Source organism: Rhinolophus ferrumequinum, chromosome 12 (genome assembly GCF_004115265.2).
Source record: "Rhinolophus ferrumequinum isolate MPI-CBG mRhiFer1 chromosome 12, mRhiFer1_v1.p, whole genome shotgun sequence".
In the NCBI taxonomy this organism is placed as follows: domain Eukaryota; kingdom Metazoa; phylum Chordata; class Mammalia; order Chiroptera; family Rhinolophidae; genus Rhinolophus; species Rhinolophus ferrumequinum.
In genome coordinates this window covers 52,653,840-52,669,238 of record NC_046295.1, presented here as the reverse complement: position 1 = coordinate 52,669,238, position 15,399 = coordinate 52,653,840, and positions in this window count along the sequence as shown.

The following is a 15,399-nucleotide window of genomic DNA, read 5'->3' as shown; positions in this document are numbered from 1 at the left end:
TGGGTTGTGGGGGTACCATTGAGGAACACCATCTTTACACTGTCCTGCTGGAACGCTGCCCCAAAGAGCCTCCTCTCCCTGATGAGGGGTCATCTGAAAGCTGGAGGCTCTGGGGTGGACGGCCTTTTGTGGGGGCGGGGTGGTGGCTAGGGTTAGGAGAAGAAACAAATCCAGGTCTCTTACATCCAGGAAATGGGTGTTGGAGTCAGGAAAGGGAGCGATATGGAATTACCACAGTACGGTAAAGGGGAAGAGAATCTTCAGGTGTAATTAAAGTCCCTAATCAGTTGATGTTAAGTTAATCAAAAAGGGAAGTATCCTGGTAGGCCTCACCTACGCAGGTGATTTCTTTAGAACAGATCTATAATGAAACCAAGAGCTGGTTCTTTGAAAAAATATATACAAAATTGATAAGCTTTTAATCAGGCTCATCAAAAACAGAGAGAGGAACCAAATAAATAAAACCAGAAATGAAAGAGGAGAAGTGACAATGTATACCACAGAAATATAAAAAGTTATTTAATAAAATACTATGAACAATTATGCACCAACAAATTAGACAATCTAGAGGAAATGGATAAATTGCTAGAAGCATACTATCTTCCAAGGCTGAATCAAAAAGAAACAGGATATCTGAACTGACCGATTACTACTAACGAAATCGAACCAATGATCAAAGAAGTCCCAACAAACAAAGGTCCTGGACCAGATGGCTTCACAGGTGAATTCTACCAAACATTCCAAAAATTAACCTCTATCCTCCTCAAACAATTCCAAAAAATTCAAGAGGCAGGAAGGCTTCCAATCTCCTTCTAAGAAGCCACCATTACCCTGATTGCAAAGCCAGACAAAAACATTACAAAAAAAGAAAACTATGGGCCGATATCTTTCATGAAAATAGATGCAAAAATCCTCAACAAAACATTAGCAAACTGAATTCAGCAATATATTAAAAAGATCATACACCATGATCAAGTGGGGTTTATTCCTGGGATGCAAGGTTTGTTCAATAACTGCAAATCACTTAATGTGATACATCATATAAACAAAATGAAAGATAAAAATCATATGGTCATATCAATAGATGCAGAAAAAGCATTTGACAAAATCCAGTATCCGTTTATGATAAAAACTCTCAGCAAAGTGGGAATAGAGGGATGATATCTCAACATAATAAAGACAGTATATAACAAACCCACAGCTAGCATCATACTCAACAGGGTAAAGGTAAAAGCATTCTTTTTAAAAACAGGAACAAGACAAGGATGTCCACTTTCACCACTTTTATTCAACATAGTATTGAAAGTCCTAGCCACAGCAATTAGACAAGGAAAAGAAGTAAAAGGCATCCAAATTGGAAAGGAAGAAGTAAAACTCATTATTTGCAGATACTATGTACAGATAACCCCAAAGATTCTACCCAAAAACTATTAGAATAATAAATGAATTCAGTAAAGTAGCATGATACAAAATTAATATTCAGAAATCAGTTGCGTTTTTATACACCAATAATAAACTATCAGAAAGAGAAATTAATAAAACAATTCCATTTACAATTGCATCAAAAATAAAATACCCAAGAATAAATTTAACCAAGGAGGTAAAAGACCCAAACTTGGAACATCATAAGACATTGAAGAAAGAAATTGAAGAAGATACAAACAAATGGAAGCATACACCATGCTCATGGGTAGGAAGAATTAATAGAGTTAAAATGTCCATACTACCCAAAACAATCTATAGATTCAATGCAATCCCTATCAAAATACCAATGGCAGTTTTCACAGACCTAGAACAAATAATCCTAAAATTTGTATGGAACCATAAAAGACCCCAAATAACCATGGCAATCCTGCGAAAGAAGAACGAAGTTGGAGGTATCACACTACTTGATATCAAACTATACTACAACGCCGTAGTAATCAAAACAGCATGGTACTGGCATAAAAACAGACACATAGATCAATAGAGCAGAATAGAGAGCCCAGAAATAAGCCCACACCTATATGGTCATTTAATCTATGACAAAGGAGGCAAGAATATACAATGGGGTAAAGAGAGTCTATTCAATAAAAGGTGCTGGGAAAATAGACAGATACATGTGAAAAAATGAAATGGGACCACCTTCTTACTCCATATACAAGAATAAAAATTGTGAAAAATCAAATATTTATTTAACTAGGAATGCTTCTACAAAATATTCTGATATATGTAAGCCTAAGAAAATCATTGCCCTATATAACTTCGCTTTAAAATTTATGTAGAAGATTTGTAAGACATTTACAAATGAAAAGAAATACTACAAAACCAAAAAGAGAGGATCTAGAGGTGAGAGAAGACGTGAAGAAGCAGTGTGTTATGCTGTGGAGAAGGGGCCAGGTGGCAGTGAATGGTGGGCAGCCTCTGGGAGCTGAAGGCCTCAGTTCTGTAACTGCAAGGAACCAAATTTGGTCAACAACCAGTGAACTTGGAAGAGGAACCCCAGCCTTAAACGAGATGGCAGCCCCAGCCAACATCTTGATTTCAATCTTGTGAGACTCCGAGGAGAGGACCAAGCTAAGTCATGCCCAAACTCCTGACCCACGGAAACTGTGAGATAATAAATTTAGATTGTTGTAAGCCACTGAGTTTGTGGTAAATTTTTATGTAGCAAGAGAAAACTAATACAGTTTCTCAGCAGGCTGCTGGAGCCACAGAAAGGTCCAATCTACTCAGTGGGGTTAGGAGGAGAAAACTAGCTTCGATTTATATTTGAGACTGAAGTTTTAAAAAGAAGAGGGCTGGGTGTGAAATCCCAGAATTAAACTGTTCTAATAACTGGAATTGACTAGAAAGTTCTAGATATAACCAGACATCAATAAAGGTCCTGCCTCCCTTCCAGAAAGGGGAAGGGGATAGTTCTACATAGCACAGCTGGAGGACTTGGGGAAAATTAAATCATGTCATGTTATACCACAAAGAGTTGTGACTCATTAATAAATTGATTTCAAATGCATTATCTCATTTAATTCTTACAGTAACCCAATGAGGTAAGTCCAATTACTGTCAGCTCACTTTTACAGATAAGGAAATTACGCCTGGAGACCTCAGATATCTTGCCCCAGATCGCACACCTGGTGAACAGCTGGACCTATACGGGAAGCCAGGCTGTGTGACCCCAGAGCCGAGTCCCTGAGAGTCTCTGCACTCTGGCTGCGTGCTCAGTTCCTGAGCGCTCAGTGCCCCAGCCCAGCAGCAGGCATTAAGTCCTGACAGACGTGCCAAGGGGGTTTTCTTATTCTTTCCTCATAAGAAAAAGCACTTGCTGGGTGATACCTTCAGACAGAGTTCCCATGGCCCTTCTCCTATTGTGCCTCACCTGGGCACAGCTTGATGCAGCTGAAAGTCGAATCCAGGAAAAAACTAAAACTCTAGTAAAAATCATGAATCAACTGGGGTTACTGGGAACTGCTGTCAGGATCTACATTTTAAAATTAATTGGCAGTTGTTCTCTCCTTTCTTCAGCCAGTCAACGCTCCTTGATCTCTGCTCCATACCAGGGGCTTGGCTGAGCATTATGGGGGTAGGTGACAGGGGGACTGAGTGAATTGAGCATTGTGCCTGCGTTTGGAGAGCGCCCCATCTGGTTGGGGGTAGGCAAGCCCGTCAGGACAGTAGTTATACATGAGGTCCTTGAATAATGTTGTTTCTTTATAAATGTTGATGAGATGCCCTAGGAACTTAATTCTTGTTTATATCAAATAGGCTGTAAAATTGGTAAAATTGGTTTCCAAATACATTGTTTCGCTTAGTCACAGAACTTATTGATGATGTTAAGTGAGGACTTATTGTATGAACGAGTGAGTGATCAAGCAGCATCTAGGAGGTGCTATGGGCAGGCCTGGGGTGTGACAACAGTAATCAGCCCCCTTGCTGAGCAGTGAGGACGTGCCAGCTCACCAGGTGCATTGGCCACGGCTCTGTGAGGAGGGTCTATGTTTCCCCCAGATGAAAAGACCAGTTCAGAGAGGTCTGTCGTTTTTCTCCTTGTCCACTGAGATATTAAGCTGTCTGGGGAGGAGGTGGACCTCCTGTCACTGAGACGCCGGGAGGAGCTGGATGTCCATTTGGCAACATTGAAAAGGTTCATCTGATACTGACTGGACTGGGAGCCTCTAAGGTGTAAAATGGATTTTTGTTCATTTAAAATTTTTTACGTTAAAAAAAGATAACACGTACATGTGGTTAAAAATTGAAACTGAACCAAAAAGTAGGCAGTCCGTCTTACTCCCACCCCAACCCCGAGACTCCCAGGTTTCTTCCCCACAACTTCAGTCTCTTATTCTGCCAGTTTATGCACATATTATATAGGCATATATGTATATAGAGAGATCATGTTTATGTGTGTATATATACATATCTCTTTATTTAAAATATTTTCAACTGGAGAATTTAATTTCTTAATAAAATTTCCTTTTGAAAAAATCCAACGTTTTCTTGGCAAAGGTAGAAAGAATAGGAATTTTTTTCAAACCCTTGTTAAGTATTTATTTTACTGTCTATAATAGAATAGATCGGCTACAAATGACTGAAAAAGTCCAGAATAACAATGGCTTAAACAAGACAGAAGGTGACTCTCACGCATATGGAGTCTGGAGGTTCGTGGTTCAGGGCTTTTATGGCAACTTGGCTGTAGGAGGCTCAGACATTTTTAGTTGTCCTTGGCCCTCCAGAGGCTGTGTCCCTCAGCCTCAAGGTCTAAGATGACAGCGTCAGGATTTCAGGGAGCAGGACAGAGGAGACAAAGAAAAGACAACCAGCTGTCGGTTGAGTAAGCTTCCCGGATGCCGGTTCTTGACACTTCTGCTTGTATCCCATTGGCCAGACCTGAAGCACATGGCCCCACTGAGCTGCAAAGGAGGCTGAGGAACATGATCTTTCTTTGGAGGTGGCCCTGTTTGTCCAGTTACAAATTCTATTACTTTGGGAAAAGGAGCAACTGAATACTGGGACATGAGCAACAATTTCTGAACCACTACCATGTCTCCATTGCTTATAGCACACTACCTGGTTCAGAGTAGAGACTCGTTCCATTATTTATTCAACCAATTGTTATTGAATAAATGTTTGCTGAATTCAATTGTGGAAGACGGGAGATTGCGCGCAGATTTGTGTGAGTTTTGCTTTAGAAACTCAAGAGGAACCAGCTGAGACCCCCAGTCCCCAGAGAGAACTGTCATCTTCCTGCCTGCTTCCTCTCATCCCCATGTCAGAAGGTCCTCACCTGAGGCTCATTCTCTCCAAATGCACAGTGGGGTAGGGGACATAAGTTTGAACTGCACACTCTCCAGTCTGTCCATCAAAAGCTTAAGGAGTCTGTGGTTCTAAATGAATCAGACAAGAGACCAAGCATTGATGATGACTCAGAGAGCAAAGATACAGAGGGCTCCTTGAGTGTGGCCTTTCCTGTGGTGATCTTCATCCCTCAAAAGACACCTCTGAAGCCCACTGGCACTTGATCCTGCTTGGCCAATGAGCTGGATCTCAATCAACACTGGCACCCACCCAAATGCTGGGAAGAAAGTGAAGAATGAAATTGCAGAACTCTGGCCACAATGAGGCACCTGTCATTGGAAATTACCCTCAAGCCAAAGAAGTGTCAGGCTGCCCATGGCAGCAGACTGCCTGTCAACAGAAGGTGTCCGGGGGGAACTAATAAAAACAGTGGCGTGGGGGTCCATGAGGGATAAACCATGGGGAGTGAGGAGTGAGGCTTCTGCAAAGAGAAGCCTGCCTGCCTGATCTAGGAGGATTTTTTGAGGAACAATGATGTTTGGATGAGAATAAACCAAAAGATGTTATTATTTAATCTGTAAATGGCTTTGGGGACATTTCACAGCAAACCCACAAAAAACACAGAGCTTTTCAAGAAGGCTTGGGACATTTCCTCTTGATTAACAAACTGGCTTAGGGAAAGAAAACCCAGATGTTAGGATATATAGACCCTTCTCTGGGTGGAATATGGTAACATTATCTAATTCTCTAGGGATTGGGACTAACTGGTTTCAGTTAATATTTGAGAGCTATTGGAGAAAATTCCTTATGAAGAAGTTAAGCCATTTAGAACTAAAGTATTGGAAGTCTATGTGGAAGTTTGAGATGAATTAGGTGCCCTCGAGTGGGGTAAAATCACTGCGTATGGATTGCGGGAGTAGAAGACACAGCCCCAGGAGTTACGTGGAGATTAGGTCTGCCCGGGCATTCCCCAGAAGTGGAACCTATGCTTAAGCAAGGAATGTTTTAAACGGAGAATATGGGGATGGAATGTTTGGCCAATCCCCGTCCTGGGTGTGTGGGCCGTCACACCAGCTCCAAAATGTAGAAGAAGGCCGGTCCAGAAGCATCCTTCAGTCGTAGGCCGGACAACAGTTGCTTCTCCTCCTGCCAGGACCCTCGAGTTGCTATTCAACTTCCCCAGCAATTCTGAACCTGGTGAAGGTTTTAATTTTCTATCTTGATGAAAAATGTGTGGTTTATACACTGTCGCAGAACAAATAGAATTGGGATTTATGTTGTACAACTTACATGGTTGGTTTGAGTTTTTTCCATATGTCTTCGACAGGTCTATCACATTTCTGACAGTTACATTTTTTTTTTTCTGGGAAGTTGGGGAGAGGCAGAGAACTGGTTTTCCCCTTTCTCTACTAGGTGTAGCTTGGGCATATCTGTGTGCAATTTATGGACCTATGCCTGTGTGTCTGCTGTTGGGAGAATATTTGCATGAATGTGCCCAGAGTGTGGGGTTGTATGTGTGGGGGGCGTGCTGGGCTCCAGTGTATGTACGTGTGCATGTTAAATGTGTAGTCATAAGTGTTTGGCTATGTTTTTGAGATGTGGTGATGGCGACGGTGGTAGGGCCTGTGTGTATGTATCTGCAAGAGATACAATTTGCCCATTAGATGTCATTCCAATTCAGATGTCATTAATGACCAAACCTTTTGGGCTTGCCCACAGGTGGGAAGAGTTGCTTTGCTTTCTATGTCCCAAATTTCATGTGTTTTCAATTAGTTTCACATGTGTGTTTGCAAGCATGGCGCTTTAATTAAATAGGTGAAGAAAATACTCCCAATTATGAATCAAGGTACATTCCTTTACTTTGTGCTGCAGAGTTTTCATCAGAAGCGCCGTTAAACATGACATCAATCCCGATACTTTCACTAATTTCTTTTTCATTATTAAAGCAGATTTACAACTTTGGAGTCAGGGCATTGATGTGGAGGTTTTTTTTTTTCCCCTGCTAGAAAATTCATCTGTATCCTAGAATCAGCTTGTAGCTCAATGTAAATTCAGTGTAGAATTTAGTCAGTTATTAAGTGGATTTAAGTGGCTTGAACCCTGGTGTAATCTGACCAGCAATGCATGAAGGAAAGAGTTGGAGGTATAAAAAATGTCAAATAGCTTTCTCGGATGCATTAAACTATTAATAAAGATAAAACGATCTTTATGTTTGGGGTTTAGAACATCTCTTTTATGATATCGAGAAGCCACTTTGATTCACGACTCGTTGGCTTCAAGGTCTGGTGTCATTATTCAGAAGGTGTCAGAAAGAAAAAGCAGACAAGCTCCTCAGCAGGGGGAGAAGTGGAAGAAGAAGCAGAGCTAAGGACGGCCCAGGCCCATCTGGGTAGGGCAGGGAGACGTGACAGTAAAGAGATGATGTACAAGGCAGCTGACAATCGTGTCCATGTCCCATACAGCCCTCTGCAGAGGCTCTCCACTTGGTCCTGGGACATATTTTCTGTGGCCCTTCTGGGGTGGTCTTGGCCCCCCTGCAGAGGGGTCAGCGTGAGGTAACATGGGTGGGCGGTGGATATAAGGGATATTCTCCATTTGTCCCCTACCGCCACCAGACCATCCCTTTTCTCTGCTCTGTGTCCCAGGAAGTTGATCTCCATGGATCTCATCACCCAGAGCCCCTGGCGCTCTGCAGGCACCAGCTGGAGACAGAGAGAGAAGCGCAAGAGGTCAGAGGATTCGTTCCCACTCCCTCCTTGTTCCAGGGGGGCTGCCTGCTAGAGGTACATCGTCTTGCAGCCCCTCTTCCATGACTCCTTTTTCTCCAGGTTCTGGCAGCAACATTCCCTCCCCTTGGCCCCTCACCCTAGGAGTGTAAGGCTCCGCACTGACACCTCCCCATCCTGTGTGGGTCTCCCTAGCACTGCTCACACCTCTGCAAAAGCTCATCATTAAACTCTTCTCAGTTGAACTCTGTGAGTGGCTGTCCATTTTCTCCGAGGACCTGACTGCTTTGGAGGAGGCTTCCCAGTAAGAACCAGACTCTGACCCTTCTGGAGCTGGGGGCCCGGGGGGGGGGGGGGGGGGGAGGGAGGAGTGTCAGATCAAGTCAGCAGGATGGGGGAGAAGGGAGCCAAGAAGGAGCCTTAGCATAGCACAGTGGGTAAATGAGGTGCACGGCAGCCGCTCCTTCGAGGTTTCTCAGGCACATCACTGCTTGCCCTCCCTCTGCTCTTCCAACAAACGTGGATTGGGCAGCTTCCAGAGCCCAGGTTCTGTGCTAGGCAGGTCCTGTCTTCGTGGAGTTTACAGTCCAGTGGGGGATGCAAACAAACAGACCATTTGATCCTGTGTGTTAAGTGCTTTTGTAGAGGGACTCAGGAGTCTGAGCTGCACATAAAAGGAGAGATGCTGGGCAGAAGGGCTGGAGGGAAGATTTCCTGAAGGAACATCTACACTGAGAATCTGAAGAATGAGAAAGGTGTTGGGGGAGGGGGCACAGGGAAAGTAGAATTCCTGGCAGAGAAAACAGCATGCACAAAACCGCAGAGATGACAGAGCTGGGGCATTTGACAACTGCCAGGGGTATAGGAAGCTGAAGAGTATCAACAAGGGAGGGGAGACCAGACATAAAGCTAGAGGGTGGGCCATGGTACATCCAGCTGCCCTCCCTCTCCCTGTCCTGGCCTCAGGTCCTACTAAGGGTTTCTGCCTTTATCCTGAGGGCCATGAAGGCCTTTGGAGCAGGATATAGACACAGCCAGGTTTATACTTTGAAAAAAGCCCTCAGTCAACCTGGTGAAGAAGGGCAGCAATGACTGGAAGCTGGGTGACTCCATTAGAGGAACCAAGGTGAGAGGCCTTGGGCAAGGAAATGGAGAAAAGTGGGGTCCCGTGATCTAATCTGAACCCCCCACTTTCCAGATGGGGACACAAGGCCCAGAGAAGGCCAGACCTTGCTCAGGTCACACAGAAGGACAGTGGCCCAGGGTCCAGGCTGCCAAAATCAGAGCTGGGGGGAACATAGAAGGTCTGGAAGCCACCTCATCCTGGGACAGACTCCTTTGGGAGGGGCTTCATGGGTAGGCTCTGAGGCCTTGGTCACCCACATGTTTCCTTGCAGGGCTGGGTGGTCTTTGGGCCAGAGGGATCCCACCCTGGCAGGACCTGGACCCTCACCTGGGTGCACCCTGGGCACGTACGCCCAGTGCCAGGGGCTGGGCCCAGGTGACTGGCGCTCCCCACCGAAATCATGCGAATATTAAGCTAATCAAAGCCTTGCCTGGGAAGGGACGGGCTGGGAAGGCGGCCCTAACGGCAGCGAGCAGTGTCACTCCCTCCACCCTGCGCGTCTGGCGCTGTCCCATTTGTCTGGCTGTAATCTACATTTCAAATGATTACATGGGAAGCTGAAGTGGTAGTGACAAGGATAAACGAAGCTTGTTAAACTAATAGCTGCACTAATGCCCAAATATGTGAACTTCCCGACGCGGGCCGCATCCCAGCCTGGCGGAGCTGTCAGCCCTGCTCCCCCGGGCTCCGCCGCCAGCCGTGGCCACATGATGAATGGCCCTGTCGACCAAACTCATCCGGGGCCCAATTAAACAGGCAGAAATGAACTGGAGCCGTCAGGCAGCCAGGGAGGGGGGAGGCACGGAGGGGGGAGGCTGAGCCAGACAACGGGGGTTGGGGGGGGAGGTAGTTAAACCTTATACAGACAGGAGAAACAGAGAGAGGGGTGGGTGGAGTGGGCCAGGGACTCGGAGGTGGGAGGGAGAGACGGAGGGAGGGAGGGAGAGAGAGAGAGAGAGAGAGAGAGAGAGAGAGAGAGAGAGAGAGAGAGAGAGAGAGAGAGAGAGAGAGAGAGAACGAACAGCTAGGGAGATGAGAGGGTCAGAGACCCAAAAATGAAAGAGGCAGTCACAAACAGAAGAGATGCCAGCGTGGAAGGGGGAGGAGAGATGGAGACACACAGAAAGAGCGAGACAGAGAGCCGAGAGACTAAGGGCAGAAACAGACACAGAGATCCACATCGCAGAGAGGTGGGGAGACAGTCATAGGATAGCCAGCCTCACAGCGGGGACGGCAGAGCCCCAGGTGGGAAGAGGCGGGGAGGGGAACAGTCGAAAAGAGGGTGAGAAGAGAAAATATGTCCACGAAAGTCAAGGCAGCTCAGCGGAGGCAGCGGGGGGAAGTCGTTCTGTCAGAAAATGGTCATTTAATGGTTTGCCGAGCCGGCGACAGATATGTCATCTAAGGCTGCTAGGCGGCAGTCCCAGGGCATTTCATTTATTAATTACCAGCTTCCAGCCAGCTCCCTCCATTCCCTGCCCATCATCAGCTCGGCCCCCTGGCTGGAGGCCCCACAGGTACCTCGCCCCATTTTCCGGAGGAGGCTGCCAAGGCCATCGAGGGGCAGGCGGGTCAGAGCCTGGCCCTGAGCAGGCTCAGGATCCAGGGCTCCACCACCCAGCCTGGGGTGCAACCTTCTCAAACCTGCCTGCTCCCCAGCACCAAGGGTAGGGAAAACAGTCCCAGGGAGCCACCCCTTGCCCCCCAGCTACCCCCCAAAGGAAAGGGGGAGGCCTGGAAAAACATTCTCTTCTTCAGTACACATTATACTTTCTATTTCACAAATATAATCATGTCTTGCTTGCATAATAATTTTGTGGTTTTTTTCCTTTTATTTAAACTCACTGGCACGTCTTCTGATCCACTCTTTTCCCCTCTCAGCAGTTCCTAAGCCTTTTAAACAGCCTTGACTCTAATTCCGACCCAAGGAACTCGTCTCCATGTTTAAGTAGAGGTGAGGACTGAGATCCTCTTGTGTGGCCCCTTGCCGATAAGAAATGTTTCACCAGGAATATTTAGTAAAACAGAAATGTGCAGTCACATGTTCTGTTGGTGCAAGCCCTGCCCCCTGTACACCTGTGCACCTGCCTGGCTCCCTTCCTCCCCGACACAACCTCCACTCACCTTCCAAGCCGGACTGAAGCTCCCATGGAGCAAGGGAAACTGCAAGGGCATCTCCCTGTCCTCAGAGAGTCAAGGACCCCTTGGGACCCTGTGACCAAGAGCCCTCCCGAAGGAAGAAAGGCAGTGAAACCCCTGTTCTAAGCAGAATGCCTGTCCAAATATAGTGGCTCCAGCTTGAGTGTGGCTGACTCTTTCTCTGAGGCCCAGGGTAGGTTGGACATTGCTGAGGCTTCCAGAGACTGGCATAAATCTGGGGAGCGGGTTTATCTGAACCTCCCACCTCCACTACTATCCCCGAAATCTCCAGATGGCTCCCCACAAATTTCACATGCCCCATGTCTACAAATGACTTACCTTCTTCTCCAAAGCTACCTTCCCAGGGTCCCATTCCAGCTAAGGGCACCTATTGCCTCTGTCCTCTGGCTTGGGTGTAACCCCACATCTACTGGTCACCAAATGCCATGCTGTCAGCCTTTCAGCCCAACAGATATCACCCCTCTCACTGTAAAGATGGGTAAACTGAGGTCCAGAGAGAGGAAAGGACTTGTCTAAGATCATGGAGTGAGCTGAGGGCAGGCCCAGAGCCAGAGTCCAGGTCACCTGACCACCTTCTAAGGCTCTTCCCCCAAAATAACATAGCCACTGATCTCTGTACATCAAAACCCATTGGAGGAGCAACTAGGTCCCTACCAAAAACAGAACTCCACACTTTAATTAATCTTGTCATGTGGAAATTACTGACCATGGCTGTCTTCAAAAGCTCATTACAAATGTGTGTGTGTGTGTGTGTGTATACATATACATATATAAAATTAGTATTTTTCTCCTTAATGACCCAGCCTCCAAGACTACTAGGATCAATACACTCTCCATGGGTCATTTGCACTAGAGTGGACGGCCTGAGAAAAGGACCATGGTGGCTCTGGGTTATTTTCATCAGCTTAGCTTTGCTTCCATTGAGGCTGTTCTCCTGCTCTGTGTGTGATTTGCCTGGGGCTGCCAGTCAGTCTCAGGACAGGCCTGACAAACCATAGTACCTCTTCCCTGTGGCAACAATGATTGGTCCAAGACATGGACATGTGATTCATCAGGGCCAATCAGAGTGCTTCCCTGGTATTTATATACTGACATACACAGACCCCCTTCTTCTGCTGCAATGCAAGGCTAGAGCTTTCAACTGCAATTTTATTCACCTGCTTAAAGGAAGACCAACTGCAGTGGGAGATGATATGGCCAATATATAAATGGAAGCAAACCCAAGAGATGAAGACAGAGACTCCTGATGACTTGGTTTAAGCCCTGGATTCAGCCATGCCCTGGAGGTACCCAGTCTGATTGCTCAATAAATTATTTTTATTCTTTATTTTAGATTGAGTTGGAATTCTTTTCCCTGTACCTTAAAGAGTTCTAAAACTAATACATAGCCCTTTCTCATGTCAACCTGTTTCACGCAATAATTGGCACACACACACACACACACACACACACACACACACAGCCCTCTGCTCTGGGCCACTTTGGGCACAGTGCTCACACATACATTCTCTTGCCACTAGGGAAGAAGATCCCAGCTTCAGGACCCTGTGTCCCCTCACTCCTGCATTGTCTCCTCAAAGCCTTGGGGTTTCTCCTTGTGGACAGAGAAGAGCTGACCGCTGGAACCCCTTTCGGGGCTCCAGGGAGGCCAGAGGCTCTGAGATCCTTTTAGGGTACATATAAGTCTGTCTCTTGGGGGGGAATGAAGGAGGCTTTCTCACTCAAGTGCTCTGAGTACATCATTGTCCTGTTCTAAAACCTTTAGGGACTGTCCAACACCAGTGGGGGAAGACCAGATTCCTTATCCTGACATTCAAGACTCTTCAGAGTCTGCCCTACATTCCTCATCCTCTACTCTTTCCTACCTCTGGGTCTTTGCTTCTACTGTTTTTCCTCCTTCCTCTGGAATATCTTCCTGTGAAAGCCCTTCCTGTCTTTCTATGCCCAGCCCAAGAACCACCTCTAGGAGGCAGCCTTTCTCATTCCCCTAATAATAATAGAACTTGTCCTGGGACCTCCTCTAGCATGTTACCTGCCCCTCTTTCGTGGCCATCATATAATCTGTCTTATATTAAATGTATTGTTTCTTCTGCCTGAATTGTTCCCCTCCCCCATCCCTCCTCTAAACTGAGTAACTCTTAATTCATCCTTTAGGTCTCAACTCAAAGGTCACTTGCTCAGAGAAGGCTTCCTTCATTGCTTCCTCCTGACAAAGTCTGTTCTCTTGTTTTCTTGTGTTTACAGCACTCTACATTCTTCTTCAGTGCTTATCCTAAAAGAGTTTATAATGAAATATTTATTACTAAATTATTTGATTGATACCTATATCTCCCTATCAGAACATATGCTCCTAGGAGAGCTGAGCCTGTTTTGTAGCTCGAATGGTACCTGCAACATGAATCAATATTAGTGGAATTAGTATCAGTGGTATCAATGACTGAATAAGTGAATGAATGAATGTCTTCCTTAACCTTTTACTAACTCGGAGCTTGCTGGGGCCAGGCACTACGTGGGTAATCTTTACATCCCTCATGTTCCTAGCATGTGGTCCACAGTAAGTGATCAGTAAATATGAATTTAACCATCAGCAGGTGCATATTTTATGGGAGTTTTCTGGTCTCTACACATGGTGATAACATGAGCCAGGAATCTAGGGCCTCAATCCAAGCTGGGCTAAGAATTGAAAAATTTTAATAACCACAGAGAACATTCCCTAATCAAGGCACACCAGGACTACAGAAATGACTGAAACGAGCCCCCCTGCCCTTGGGGAGCACATAGTGCAGTAGTCCTGAGTGAGTTGTTCTGACCCATCACCTCTTCAATGGGGTATGACATCGTTCTCAAGTTTTATTGCTACAAGATGGGCTTACTCAACTCCTTGGTAAACAGCATTACACAAGCACCAGGAACACACAGGCAAATCCAGAGTGGACAATAACCCCAGGCATGTTGGAGTGTTTGATGGCATGGCTATGGGAAAGCAAGCCAGGAGCCAGCTTTAAAAACAATATTTATTTATTACAATTGGCAGAGCAATGGAGAAAATTGCCACTTAGATAGGATTTTACATTTTGCAAAGCGTTTTATAATCAGCACAATTTCTCCCAACCATTCTTGAGGACAAGTTGTTTTTGTCATTCCGATTTGCAGGCAAGGAGAAGGTAGTGGGAGAAAGTGAAGGAAAATGCAGTGCTTCTACTTAGCAAAGCACAAGCTGAAAGGCAAACTCTGGCTTAATTGAATGCAAGCAAGCATGTATTTTGAATTTTTACTATGTGCTGGGCACTGAGAATCTGGTTGTGCACAAGACCTGCATAAGATTCTGGGCTCTGGCTCACTGCTGGTTTCTCTGGGAGTATATGTCCTTTGTCTCACCCAGAGAAGAAACCAATGTGTTCTCTTGCATTGCCTCTACCTTAGCTATCTCTCTTTTAAAACTTCATGCAAGACTCTGGGTGGTGAACACACAATGTGATATATATAAATGATGCATTATAGAACTGAACACCTGAAATCTATGTAACTTTACTAACAATTGTCACCCCAAGAAACTTCAATTAAAAAAAAAATCCAAACAAAAGAAAACAAAAAACTTCATGCAATTTGTATCAGTCAGGATAGGCTAGGTAATGCTGCTGTAACAAACACTCCCCAAATCTGTGCTATTAAATAGCAAAATTTTATTTCTCCTTCAAGCCATATGTCCACTGTGGGTCAGCAGAGGGGGCTGTGCTCATTGTAGACACTCAGAGATCCAGGCAGATGGAGTAGATCTTGTCCCAAACATCATTGGTTAATGTGCTAGAAGAAAAAGAGAGTTCTGGAGACTGTCACATTAGTCATAGTTCAATGCCCTGATGCAGAAGTTAAGATATATCATTTCAGCGCTCACTTACCGAGTTTCCCTGAAAATCAGACCTAGCCGGACAATCAGCTCTAATACGTCTTTTGGAGCAAAACTTAATATAAGACCCAATCTTATTTTAATATTATATAAGACCCGGTCTTATACTATATAATATATAATATAATATAATATAATATAATATAATATAATATAATATAATATAATACCGGGTCTTATATTAATTTTTTCTCCAAAAGATGCAT